Consider the following 15,101-nt stretch of genomic DNA (forward strand, 5'->3'; position numbering starts at 1 on the left):
TGGCTTGTCCCTCGTAACAGAGCCAAAAACATCCAGTTGGAATCTAAATACCCGACAAGTACTAGGTATAGAATTGTCTTTAGGTCAAGGTATCAGAATCCGCACAATCTGCTTTACGACTTGATTGAGATCATATAGTTGTGCAATCACTCAATCTGGATCCCTTTAAGAGCTTCTGAATCTGCCTCAAGTTTCACTTCAGATTGAAACTCAAAGAAATAACATCCTTTCACAATAGCTCTCCCAGTCTTCACTTCACCGTTAGGAACATTTAAGAATTAGAACCCGGGAATGATATTGACTCCAAACCCTTTGTCTAAGCAGATACGTTCTTTATATGTCCTGTTCATCTTGTGTGGTGTTGAGTTTGACTAGTAGATCCACCAAATGCTCCCCCTAAGCTGTTGTTGGGATTTCCTTAACAATTCTTATCCTTGCAAAGAGATTCTGCTTGGATTTGAATCATCATAATACCAATGATATCACCTTTAACAGCTTGGAGCAAAGTGTCATTCAATGTCCTGTCCAGACTTACAATCACCTTCTGTTGATTAATCACAATCACCCTGTAGATTGTAGACTCCATAGAGTAGCCGAGGAAAGTATTCTTTGATCTTCAAATGCAAGACTTTCGAAGAGGCATTTTCCTCCAAGCACATACCAAAAGTTAGTGTTTGCTTCTGATTGGCCACTGGCAAGAATGGTGTCTTTCTGGATTTATCAATGATCAGGGTTCATCTTGATCAACCTTCATTTGTGACGTCTTGTCCTTCGAACACATACGAACAACACGAAAGAATCTAGAGTAGTCAATGATCATCGCAAAAAGATATTTGGCTTGTTTTAGACATGACATTAACTAATCCGTAGAAATCCATACGTATCATCTGAAACGGCTCAGTAATGTTGATCATATCTTTGCTTCTGTGCGATGCTCCTTTGACTTCCCTATTGACATACCTCATAATCTTCATCCACAATGAATTCCAAATGAGGTAGTCCTCTCACCAATTCTCTTCTTACGAATAAGAAGAACTCCTTGTTTTGACATACAAGTGCGAGAGCTTCAGGTGCCATAGCTAACACTTATTTGATGAAGCTTTACTATCGAAACAGCTCACTCCATCTTCCGTTGAAGTTCCATATTAGCTACGAGCAAAATTCACATCCATCCTGATTTGAGATAAAACACTATTCCATGAACTGACATACTGTCATTTGTTAGAAAACAGTCTGATACTAGGAATTTGTGTGCTTTGACTCTTCCAAGAAAGATATGCTTCCATGATGACATTCCAGGAAAACAGGCATGTCCCGCAAGAGAATCTTTGTTGTCATCTTTCAAAGATTATTGACGGAACTGCTCACATGATCAAATTTGCTAACAGGGTACTTTTGGTGAATATATGATTTCAGCTACTCAGCAAACAGAGTGCACCAAAAATCATATGGAACATATGTAACCTGCAATCACAAATGGAAAGAGTTCTATGGTCCCCAATCATAACTGGGTCCGGATGGATTAGAGATTTTTCTTTAACAGTGGTAACAACAGAAGCAACCTTAACATGCTAATTCTTATCTAGACATTGCCCTAATGTGATTCTCAAACATGCTTTTCTAAATTCAATGCAAGTACAAAGACATGCATTCACGACATGAAAATAAGCAGACATGATGTTGAATACACATGGCAAACAATCAAAGATAAGACAAGAGCAAGACATGTAGTTATGCAATTCAGAAGATTCAATACTCTCTACTTAAACCAATTAACACAAGTGCAACAGGTAGCAAGTAGAATTACATACATTCAATAATCTTCGAAAGGCATATGGATTAGACACAAGAAATTAATAATTACATTATCATTTCATACTAATCCCAGTCTGTTGTTATATGGCATTATACTATCTCTATTACCTAAGTCAGTTTTAGATCTAACATGAAGTTCTAAAGGTTCTACTGACACAAGGTAGACATTCCATCATAGAACAAAATAAAATCCTTGACAAACAATTCAGATAAATAAGCAAATCTAATTGTACTAGGGAATCTGAAACTAAGTGTTTTAACAAAGTTATATATGCTAGGATCATAACTCCTAAAACTAAGAGCCGTGTTCCAAAGGAAAGCTTCTAATCTCACTATTGCAAATAATCAAATCCTAAATATTCATACACATGTTAAGAATCTGCTAAAGACACATGCATAAGATTATCATCAATCCTAGTAACTAGAAAAGTGATCTAGCATACTAGTTCAACATTATATATGGTGATGCTATCATGCTTGTGCTTGTGTATTAAACAATTCTACTCAGAGATTTATAACATGCTTTGAATATAAAGAAATAAGTATTGCAAAGTTAGAAAGAATTCATGCCTGAGATGTGCAAAGTGAATCATCTTCAGAGAATGCTTGGATAGCCAGATAACCATAATCATCCTTCTCATCAGCAATTGATCCATCTCACACCTTTCCTAAAATAGCATAAGAACTTGTTGTGATGTTTCTTTCAAAACATCCACTTGAATTTCAGACAAGCCCTATCATCCTTGTTTGTCGAGGCTTCAATATATATAGCAACCCACCTTTGCTAAAGATACCAAACAATATTGTGTGTACTGACCAACTCAGTTTTCAAACAACCTGTCGAACTGAACCTCGAAGAGTCTCCACTTGAAACCAATGGATTCCATCTGAATCTGACATGACTAAACCTCTCAGACAGTGTTATGCTAATCCTTGAAGTTCTGTCCTCACATTCTTCAAAAGTGTTAACTTTCGTCGACTTGAGCTTCCTCAAATTCAGCAGTTACAAACTCTTCTGTTCAATCCTAAGGTTCTGACATAAATGCACGAAACTGATTTGGTGCGGTAGTAACTCAATAATTATATCCTTAAACCTCCACAGTTCTCTGTCTTTGGTTCAGTTGATTCTGGATGGATTTAGCATTGATACAATTCATTGTGTAATTGTATTTCCCTGAATCACTGAGTTAGATTGAAATCCCTTGAAGATTCGTTCGTAAAAACTTCTCTTTTCCTACTACCAGTGGTACCATTCAAAGTTGATATTCCGAGCCCTGGAAAGATGCTTCACTGCAGATGTAGCAAATTCCCATCCTGATCTGGTGATCTGATAATCAAGTAGGAGTAATTACTCAGATCAAGGCCTGAAGTACCTTCTTCAAAATTCACTGTCAGTAGTGTCCAATCAGTCTTCAATAGAATCTTCTTCGAATCACAATCAGCTTTGTCGAATCATAGAGAATAGCTTCTAATAATCCTTTGAGTAATCAATTGGATTGGGTCATCAATGTACTTCCATTATCGGTTCTGAGAATCTGGTATTTGAAAGCCCGGTGTTTGTCTTGTAATCTGTCAGCCTGATCCGTCTCAACTAAATGTCAATCTAATTTGTCTTGGAGTAGAATAATTAAAAAGGTTACGGGACACTTGATTATTTAAACTAAGTTTAAATTATAAAGAAAATAAATTTAAAAATAAGTTTTAAAAGATGAAAGAAAATAAAGTATAAAATAAGCTTAGTCAAATCTATAAAATAAATTTAATTATATTTAAAAAATAAATTCAAATAAATTCATAATAAACTGAAAAGTTTAGAATAAATTTATTTCAAATTCATTTAGTAAATATATTAAAAATTTATTGTATAAATTTAATTTTTGAAAATATTCAAGTGTCTCGTCTCCAATTAAATCATAGCTCCCAAAACAAACTAAATTGAACCCTTGAACTTGAACTTATATCCATAATCAGTTAAATCCTCTTAAATTTATATTTTATATTTTAACTTAAATTTAAATCATAAACTATACAAATTTAAATAATAAATTTATAAAAATTTATGATAAACTTGATAAAGTCTAAGAGTAAACTTTACAAGTCTAAAATAAATTTAAGCAAATTTATTAAATGAATTTAGCAAAGTTTATAAAGTAAATTTAATTAAGTTTATAAGATAAATTTAATTAATTCATGATAAACTCAATTAATAAGTTTAAAATAAATTAAGTTAAATTTATAAAATAAACTTATTAAAATTTAAAGTATAAATTTATAAGTCCCGGTCCAAAGTTCAGTATCCGACAGATAATCCTTGCTTAGGCCTACGGACAAATTCAGCAACACAAACCGGAAGAACATTTCCCCTAATCAAATATCAAAAGCTAGGTTCTTGATTTTCCGTACGATAAGGATCCTGATTTGTATATCAATCAACCTCGCTCTGATACCAATTGTTAGGTCCAAAGTATCGTAGAAGGGGGGGTTGAATACGATACTCACTACAATTTAAAATTCTTTCGAATCTTGCGGATAAACAAATTGCAGTTCTGTAATGGGTTTCGTGTTCCGGATATTTATTGGGTCGGTTTCTGAGGATATGAAAATATTAAACCAACACACAATATTTTCCAAGGTATATCTGTATATTGATAAATACCTCGAAGGTGCTACAAATCCAAACCCGAAGGTTGGCTACAATGACCACTCCTCTAAATATTACAAGCCCTATCCACTACAAATATTTATGGTACAAAACTAGGCTAGGGTGTGTGTATATTTGAGAGAGTTTGTGCATAGCACTTGGCCATCCATCCCGAAGGATGATGTTAATTGTGAGAACCACAATCACATATTTATAGGCTTTCATAAACTAACCATGGTTAACGAGTTCGTCCAGGACGACTTCGTTTTATAAAAATAAAACTAACTCCCCAGTAAATGATTGAAGTGGCGCCAGTTATATATATACATATATATATATCACAAACTTGCGCTTGGATACACATATGTATATATATGTTTGAATGAGAAGGTCAAACATGGCGCCAGTCAAAACTTGCGCCCTATGGTACTCCACTGTGATGCCTTAGAAGATTTTTACTGAACTTGCGCCTTTGGACATGGTTGGAGAGTTGTGGCGCAAACTTTGACCAGAGTCAAAGGTTGCGCCTCAACTGAGCACACTGTACCACAGTTGTTGCCTTAGACAAATCTAGAAGTGAACTCAAGTCAAAGTTGGCGCTTTGACTTGAGGTCAAACCTTGCGCCACTTACTTGTACACAGCCATGACTTGGAGAAACTAAGTAGAAATGCTGTGAGTAGAACTTGGAGTCGCAAACTTTGACTGGTCAAAGTTTGCGCTCCAAGTGCACTTATATCCTCCTGTAATGAACTTGGTACTTAGACAATTTCTCATGTCTTTTCTTGTTATCACTCCTTTGACTGAGATTGACTTGAGTTTGCTTCATTCATATAATATATTATATTCATAATATTATATAAATATATGTATAAATAAAGATATATATATAAATGTATATAAATAATATTTATATAAACATATAGTAATATATATATATACATATATTTAAATATATTCTCATATATTTAAATATATATAATATACATAAAATTATATGTAAATATAAATATAAATATATATAGGGATATATATATAATTATCTATAGATATAAATATACACATATTTATGCACATAATATAATATATATATATACACTTAAATATATAAGTGTTTATGTGAAATATAAATACATATACTATATACATATATATTTATTTAAATATATATACATATAAATATACATATACATATGTTTAAAAACATATATACATATATATTATATATATTATATTTAATTAAATATACATATATACATATATGATTATATTTGTACATATACAAATATATAAGTGCACACATATATAAAATGTCACTTCCTGATATGGCTTTCTGTGGAAGCTTTGACATATGGCATTTGAGCAGTAAGCTTTGGCATAGCTGGCATTTGGCTTGACTTGGCTTTGGAACAAATGACTTGATATGACTGGATCAATTCTTCGATCGATAAATACTTTGCAAAGCTCCGTACGTGCTGACGCTTAGTGCACTGGTCTGGTTCACAAGCGACTAACACTGAAGTTAAACATTGTACCGTCTTTGTCAGCAAACATTGATCAGTCGGTTCCGGGTTAGTTTATGCTTCAGTTTGTTGATTATAAATAACCAACCAAGATATATAGAAATATCTTGCTTCAGGGGTTGCACTGAAATCTTTCGAGTACTTGGACAACATCTTCATTGTTTCCACAATCTTGAATACTTCAATCTTTATTCTTCACTGAGGCATGAACATATTAATGAACTTCTTCCAGTGAACTTATTCCTTCAAGACTGTAGATGGCTTCTTCAACCTTTGTCTTCGTATCTTCCGATTCCGGTGCAGGCGTAGTGTTATTTACTTGTCCTGTTCTATTGTTGAGTTATCATCCCTATGTAACAGATAGGGTTGTCTTTACATTTAGACTTACATCTCGCTCGAAACTGTCACTTCCTCGCGAAGAACGATCTAATACAACTGATAATGTGCTTGAATGATTAAACTGAAAACTACGATATTGTTCTATTCTACTAAACTACTTCTATGAGGCTAGGGTTTTACACACGAGAAATTATAAAGTGCATTGACCAAGTCAACCGGGCCTCGACCGCTGCGAAAATCCATCAGAAAAGCTGTAAAAATCGGCCCGCGGAGTTCTGCTGGGCGCGGCCGCGCTAAGTATAGCGCAGGCGCGCTAGTTGCAGCAGTTAGTAGCGCGGGCGCGCTAACAAGTAGCGCGGGCGCGCTACTGTCTGTGATGACAGCCCCGTTTCTTCGTTTCTCGCTCGTTCTCGCGTGCATGTCCTTCCTCGCTTCTAGTACCACTTCCGTAGGTGATCACGGTTGCATTTAGCACATGCAACAAGCCCTTTAAACCCCTAGATAGCTCTAGTGGACGAGTGTGCTCTCGTGAGGGTTTGTAGAAGATTTACCCACAAAATCCCAAGTCGCGGTGAATCCACAATCCTCTATTCTTGCAAATAATGCACCAAAACCAACCTAAAATGATAGAAAATCACTTCATCACCTCAACTCGTGACCTGCACAGAAAAACAATAAAAACACATCAAAAGACACTAAACACTTAAGTACAACCAACCAATTTAAACGGAAATGAAGGCCTATAAGTGTGTATAAATACCACTTATCACACCCCCAAACTTAAACTGATGCTTGTCCTCAAGCGTCAAAGACACTAACAATAATACAATGCAATGCATGAATGCAACTACGTGATGAATGAGTGAACTATGAAGTAATTGCCTTGCCAAATATAATACCTCAGATTGTGCTAATGTTCTCAAATTTCATCTCTCTCACTACTAAGTCAATTACTCTTCTATTTACAAGTGTGGAGTGCCCGTGTGTGCAAGCATGCTCTTTTATTGAGACAAGACAAAACTACTACTCCCACAGAATCCCAATCAAGAATCGTAAAAGTTTAGAACTAACACCCCGTCACTCAAGTCCAACTAAAAGCCAAGGTCCCAAAGAATGTCTACACCCTTCTATTTTATTCACTATAAATTTTTTTTTTTCTTTTTATTGGTGATTAATTGCTCGGTCTAAGGTCAGAGCGCTTCGCAGTGTAAATGCGTTACGAACACCATAAGACTTCACACACCAATTATTCACTCTATTTTAGTGGTTTATTTAACCGTGCAATGGTTGAGATCCCTAAAGATTTATGCACTAGTACCCATGTAGCGAGCGTTGGGTCAACAATCCCAAACCACGAAGGGCTTTAGGTTGTTAGGCACAAAGTCCCCTCAGACTTAATTACTCGAGTACTAATGAGCTCAACCTAGTTAATTCTGCCACTTATTTTTGTAGTGAATTTATTTACTACTCTTTTTTTTTTTTTTTTTTTTTTAGAAAGGCATATCTACTCCTCAGTTCCCCCAAACTTAAGATTTACAGACCTAAGCTGAAGGATGCTCAATTCAATCCTAGAATTCATGGAATTTCGTCTAAATCCTATCTCAAGAACATATGTGAATTACAATTTCCAACACAAGCAATTTCCAAGTACTAACCTAGCATTGCAATTGAAATTACTAATCAAGAACTACGCACATAACTCATCATAGGCAATTAGCTTGGCTTAACTTCATAATTCATGCAAATGCTCGTGATACTAACTACGACAATTACCACTAAACATGTAAAAATAAAGAAAATATGAGAAAAATAGAAAGAAAACGTGAGAAAATAAAATAAAAAAAAATCAATCAAATAAACGTGAACTACATGAACTAACTAACACATGCAATAAAATATAATATATGCTCTTCCTTAGATTACCACCCCCAACCGAAAATTTTCAATGTCCCCATTGAAAGTGATAAAAAGGCTAGAGCACCCACGTACCTACTCGGTGTCCGAGTCCTCCCCCTCCTCTGCAGGAGGTGAATCAGGTGGCGGATACTGCATCCCCGCTCCGAATACTGGCCACTGAACTGTGACCCCCTGTGCCTGGAAAGCACTACCTAGAGCCTGTGTCAAGTCAAAAGCAAACCTCTGGTGGATGTCATGCATGGTATCCATCCGTCTCGCTAGGCGGCGATAATGAGCATCTCCCATCGGTTCGGAGCTCCTCTCCGTCTGTGAAGTACTAGCTCCAGAAGCTCTAGGCTGCTCCCTCCTCACAAATGCTGGACGTCCCCCTGGCACCTCATCATATATGTACCCGAGGCCTCGAGGGTGGGGAACTCCTCCATCCCACTCCGTCATCCGACTGATCGCCGAATGATCAATAGGTGTTCCCGGCAACTGTAGTTGCTCGTTGGCTGGCCAACGAACACCGCTTGATCGACAGAGCTTCGTAACAATTGTGCCATATGGAATGGCACCAGTGGTTCCTCCCCGTAAGAACCTCAGCATCCCCTGATGAATAACATGTCCCAGATCAATATACTTGCCTGAGACAATCCCAAAGAGCAGAATCGCTCTATCCACTGTCACCTCATGCCCATGAGAAGATGGCGTGATGTTAGCACAGATGAAGGCATTCCACGCCTTCGCATACCTGTTCAAAGCGGCTGCAGGAAAAGAAACATGTGCCGGCAAGGGAGGTGCAGTCATCTTCCAATGCGTGTCCGGTACACACATGTCATACACCAACCGCTCAAGATCAATCGGATCATCATCAAATCGGCGTTTGGCATGCCCAATCCTCTCAACAACCCAATCTTCTTCATTACGGCGCTTGGCACGCCCCCCAATCACCCTACGGATCGCCTCCGCACTATAATCAACTCGGATTCCCCGCACCACCGTGAATCCATCGCGATTCTCCTTGGCATTAGCATAAAACTCTCGAATAATAGCCAAGGGAACCGCCTCCGGAGCCTCGCAAAAAGACTCCCAACCCCGCTCTTGAACCATGTTCAAAAGCTCACCATCTTCCGCCGTGGGTAAGAATCCCCTCTCCTTGACTAACGACTTATTCATAAGCCGTTGAAACTCGGTTCGTGCTCCATCGGAAGTGAACTCAACCTCACCCATCGAGGAAGAATCGCTAGATGTAGGGGCTTGGGTGCTTGTTCCTTGTGATCTTCGGGCTCTTTTGGGTGCCATTGGTAGAGATTTAGAGTTGCAAGAGATTTGTGTGTAGTGGGTTTGAGAGATTGGATGAAGGTTATGTGTATGGATGTGTATATATAATTAGGGTTTAGAGAATTATAATGGGATTTGGAGATGGGTTTTGTGTTTATATAAGGATTGGAGAGCTGAGTTAGGGTTTAATAAGATGTATTTCGGGCTAGGCATGCAAAATTAGGATTGTGGGCTTTTAAAAACGAAAAGAAAATATTTTTGGGAGAAAAATCGCCTGGCTCGGCAGTCAGTAGCGCGGCCGCGCTAAGTATAGCGCGGGCGCGCTGTGCAACTTAGCGCGGGCGCGCTGACACTAGCGCGGGCGCGCTAGTGTCTGACACCCGGGGGCTGAATTTTTCGATTTTTGTGTTTTTGAGGTTTACAATGGTACAATGTGGTTCCAATGCGTGGGTTGCCTCCCACGAAGCGCTTGTTTAACGTCGTTAGCTCGACGTGAAGTCCAGAATTAATCCGATTCTGATGAAGTATCCTGTGGAGGATACCTCGTTCCATAGCCAAACGAATCCCAAGTAACAGTAACATCTAGTGCCAAGAATGCTTCAGCAAGAGAGTCCGTTAATATATCAGCAAAACGACCAATTCGTTCTTCCACCGCGTCAATACGCCTGATTATCCTTCGGTACTGTGCTTCGTTCAATGTTGAATCAGCAGATGATTGAATTACGGATTGGTTACTTGCATTGGCTGAGAGTAGAGGACAAGTGTCTCCACATGCATTAGAATTTGAGTCTGAATGAGCTCTAATTCTGTGCCAATTAGTCATCTGATTTTCCTGAGTGACTTCGACTGCTTCATCCTCCTCTGATTCTTCCTCTTTTGGAATTTTCCACTTTAGGTCTCTGTGCTCAGCAGCGGCCAGGTTCTCTATCAGCTCGTAAGCCTCATCAAAGCTCTTGCTCCAAAGAGTTCCTCCAGCTGCAACGTCTAACACTGCTCTACATTGACTATTAAGACCTCTGTAGAAGTAATGAATTGCCATTCCAGGAGGCATGTCATCTTCATTGAGATTTTCGAGAATCTTCTTGAATCGGTCCCAAGCTGGACAAAGATATTCTCCCGAGAATTGAGAGAATTTACCTTCAGTGTTTTTGATAGCTGATACTTTAATTAGAGGATAAAACCTTGTACAGAATATTTTCTCCAACTTGTTCCAGCTATTAGTAGTGTTTGCCGAGAGAGAGATAAACCACGATCTTGCTACATCACGTAGCGTGAATGGGAAGAGTCTCAGCTTCACCAGATCCTTAGGTCCGATATTAAAATCCAAAGCAGTAATGAATTTCTCGAAATTCCTGAGATGCAGGTTTGGGTCCTCAAGAACTGACCCCCCAAATTGAATAGTATCTTGCAGCTTGAGAATGATTGATGGCTTGATGCGAATGCCACTGGCTGATATCGCTGGCTCAATTATGTCAGCCTTATTATCATTGATGTTCAAACGAGAAAATTCACGTGCTGCCACACCAACTGCTGTCCTTGCATAATTCATTGGTTCAGAATCAGAAGAAGAAGATGAATCCATTGCTTCCTTACGGGTTTGAGAACGTGTTTGCATAAACGCGATCCAAGTACCTGAAATAAAGAAAAGAAGAAAAGTGAGAAGAGAATAGAATCCTAGTCAGTGAATTTTAATGCACACTGATGACAAGTACATAAACTAATTAATTAACACCGAGTCCCCGGCAGCGGCGCCAAAAACTTGTTCGGTGAAATCTACACGCAAGCGCACGTGATCACAAGTAATATATTTGTTCGTTCCCACAGAGACTGGTGAATTATGAATACGCACCTATGCAACAATGTATGATCAATTATCACTGCCAAGACAATTAACAAGGATTGGTTTCTTTTATACTAATACTTAAATTTACTAATCAAATTCAGAATAGGAAAACACATGGGACTCTAATTTCATTATCGAATTCATCTAGAATTGAATTTACTGATTAACCTGCGACTGTTGATCCTAATCAGACAACACGGAAGTAATACATGCCAACTCTCGTTGCACACATATCATACCAATCAAAATCCGCAATTAAGACAGAAATCTCATGGACACCAACAAAGCTCAGACCCTATATCTCTATAGCGGTAGTGTAAGCAGAGAGGTTTAATAGCAAGTCGTCTATCGTGATTACACAGGGTGATAAAAATAGTTCAAGTCTACCACAAATTATGCTTCATTCACATAATCCTATGTTTACATGGCATAGTTCTAAATTCAATCATCCACTCTCGCTTCAGAAAGAATTAACAAACAACTTAGAAGTTAGCTACGCTCCTAAGAAGAATAAGCACGGCTCATGCAAAGAAATCAACGTATGTCACACAATCAAGCAATAAATATTCGTTACTAGACTACATCGATAAATCCATTAGAATCCCATGAAGGCGGTTAGTTCATAATCGAACTAATCGATATCATGGTTTCTAATGAAAGCATTATATATAAAAGACAAGAATTAAACGAAATAAAAATGCTTGAATTAATAATAAAGATCACACGTTACAGATTGAAGTTCACGATCTCGCTCGAAACTGTCACTTCCTCGCGAAGAACGATCTAATACAACTGATAATGTGCTTGAATGATTAAACTGAAAACTACGATATTGTTCTATTCTACTAAACTACTTCTATGAGGCTAGGGTTTTACACACGAGAAATTATAAAGTGCATTGACCAAGTCAACCGGGCCTCGACCGCTGCGAAAATCCATCAGAAAAGCTGTAAAAATCGGCCCGGGGAGTTTTGCTGGGCGCGGCCGCGCTAAGTATAGCGCAGGCGCGCTAGTTGCAGCAGTTAGTAGCGCGGGCGCGCTAACAAGTAGCGCGGGCGCGCTACTGTCTGTGATGACAGCCCCGTTTCTTCGTTTCTCGCTCGTTCTCGCGTGCATGTCCTTCCTCGCTTCTAGTACCACTTCCGTAGGTGATCACGGTTGCATTTAGCACATGCAATAAGCCCTTTAAACCCCTAGATAGCTCTAGTGGACGAGTGTGCTCTCGTGAGGGTTTGTAGAAGATTTACCCACAAAATCCCAAGTCGCGGTGAATCCACAATCCTCTATTCTTGCAAATAATGCACCAAAACCAACCTAAAATGATAGAAAATCACTTCATCACCTCAACTCGTGACCTGCACAGAAAAACAATAAAAACACATCAAAAGACACTAAACACTTAAGTACAACCAACCAATTTAAGCGGAAATGAAGGCCTATAAGTGTGTATAAATACCACTTATCACTCGAGTTCGAGTTCGACCGAGCCTTTAATTTCAAGTTCAAAGCTCGGCTCGTAAATAGTTCGATAGGCTCGAGTTCGGCTCGAAAGCTCGAATCGAGTCACCAAATATTGACAAAAACTCAAAATATGATTGGTTCGACTCGAGTTCGATTCGATTAAATATATAAATTATAAATAAAATATTAAATATATTTGTAAAAAAATATTTATAATAAAAAAAATAATAGAGGCTCGATAAGGCTCGCGAACCTTACGAGCCGAGTAATTTGAAGCTCGAGCTCGGCTCAGTAAAACATCCAAATAGCTCGAGTTCGAGCTCGGCTCGATTATTACCGAATCAAATTCGAATATTTTACAAGCCGAGCTCGAATAGCTCACGAACCGTTTGGTTTGTTTACACCCCTATTGTCAACTAATAACTGCACAATTAGCAATTGATAAGCTAATTCAGTAGTCGTTGATGGTTTCTTAAATTATCAGTTGATAGTTCATTTTGAACTCAGCCATTGATTTTTTAAATAACAGTTGATAACATATTTATTCCTCATCCATTAATGCAATGATTAGTCGTTGATCTTCATTTCATTTGTGCAGTTTATATAAATTATAATATTTGTTATTGATCATCCTAACTACACATCTGTTCATTGAACAATTACATTAAAATACTGCTAGTTTTGTTACAGCGTCACAACACCGTTGATGAGCTGTCTGATCAACAAAAACTACAATATGTATGTCAGCCTTGATCAGCTACAATTTCCTAACATAGATAAACAGACTCTAAGTGTAAATAGATTGGTTAATAACTTTGTTAAAACTAATCATAAGTTATAACCAACAAATACTTAATAAATTATGTATTTTGTTCTTTTAGCATCATAATTTTGATGTATGTTAGTATCTTTAATGATAGTCATTATCATTATAAAAATGTATTTAAAATCTAAATAATTATTATACATATCTTGAATTTTTAGTATTTATGAATTCGTGATATTAGATCATCTAAAATAATTCTAAATACCATAAATTAGATAACTCATACGTATAATAATGGGATATATATATATATATATATATATATATATATATATATATATATATATAGAGTTTTACTCCAATAGAAACCTTCTTATCCTAGAAACTAAAAACCAAACTGAAATATCACTAAATCCTAAAGCAAATACCACTAAATTTTTAAACAACCCCATCTCCATCTCCATCTTCACCAAACCCACCTCCATCTTCACCAACCCCACCTCCACTACCACCACCTCCGTCGTCGCCTCCTTCATAACCACTACCACCTCTATGCCGCCCACCCCCTCCATAACCACCACCTCCATCTCCATCTCCACCTCCATTATTTCTTTAACAACACAACCTCCACACCTCCATCTTCACCAGGCCCATCTTAATCCCCGTTTCAACCTCCTTCAGATCCGTTCATACTTCTTTCTCCACCTCGACTCAACTTCAAAGGCGGAGCCGCCACTATTCCGGCAACGCTCCAACCCTCTACTTCAAGCCGCCCAAACCTCCGCTACAATCATCTTTCCTCCATCTCCACCTTCACCTCCACCATCTCCACCACTATCACCACCATCTGAATCGAAAACATGAACAGATCTGGAGATTCTAAGCTGGTTAATATCTGGAGATTGAGTTTTCACTAATTTCTGCAGCACAGATCACTAAATCCTAAAGAGATAATCACTAAATTGTACTGAGAATATCACTAACTTGTATTGGTTTCTAGTTTTTATTTTAAAATTGGTTTCTATTTGATCATGAGCCTATATATATATATATATATATATATATATGATAATTATAAGTTAATTTATGAAATTTTAGCTAAACTCTTATGGATGACTAAATTTGCCGAACCTCTACAGGCTTATAAGAAATCTGTCAGAAGATTACAGTCTGATTTCTCTTGTTTTTGTGGTTATGCTTCGTATCTATTCTCGGGAGAATTCTTAGATCTAAAACCATCAGAGATTTCGTTTTCTTTCTTCTATGTTTCAAGCGGGTAGATTTTCAGTCCGATTTCTCTTGTTTTTGTGGTTCCACTTCAGATCTAAGGTTGTTTTCTCTCCCTGGTGAGAGTTTTGTTTTTCGCTTGTTAATTGTAAGCGGGGTCTTGATTTGGTGATGAAAGTTTGTATGGAATCGTCGTTTTGGTCGATAGCTCTGTCAGGCCATGATGAAGAGGGTACCAATAATTCAACGAGGATGCTTGTATATACATTTTCTTCAAAATATCGTTAACTGTCTCTTTATGAGAACATGTG

Source organism: Daucus carota, chromosome 2 (genome assembly GCF_001625215.2).
Source record: "Daucus carota subsp. sativus chromosome 2, DH1 v3.0, whole genome shotgun sequence".
Classification (NCBI taxonomy): Eukaryota; Viridiplantae; Streptophyta; class Magnoliopsida; order Apiales; family Apiaceae; genus Daucus; species Daucus carota.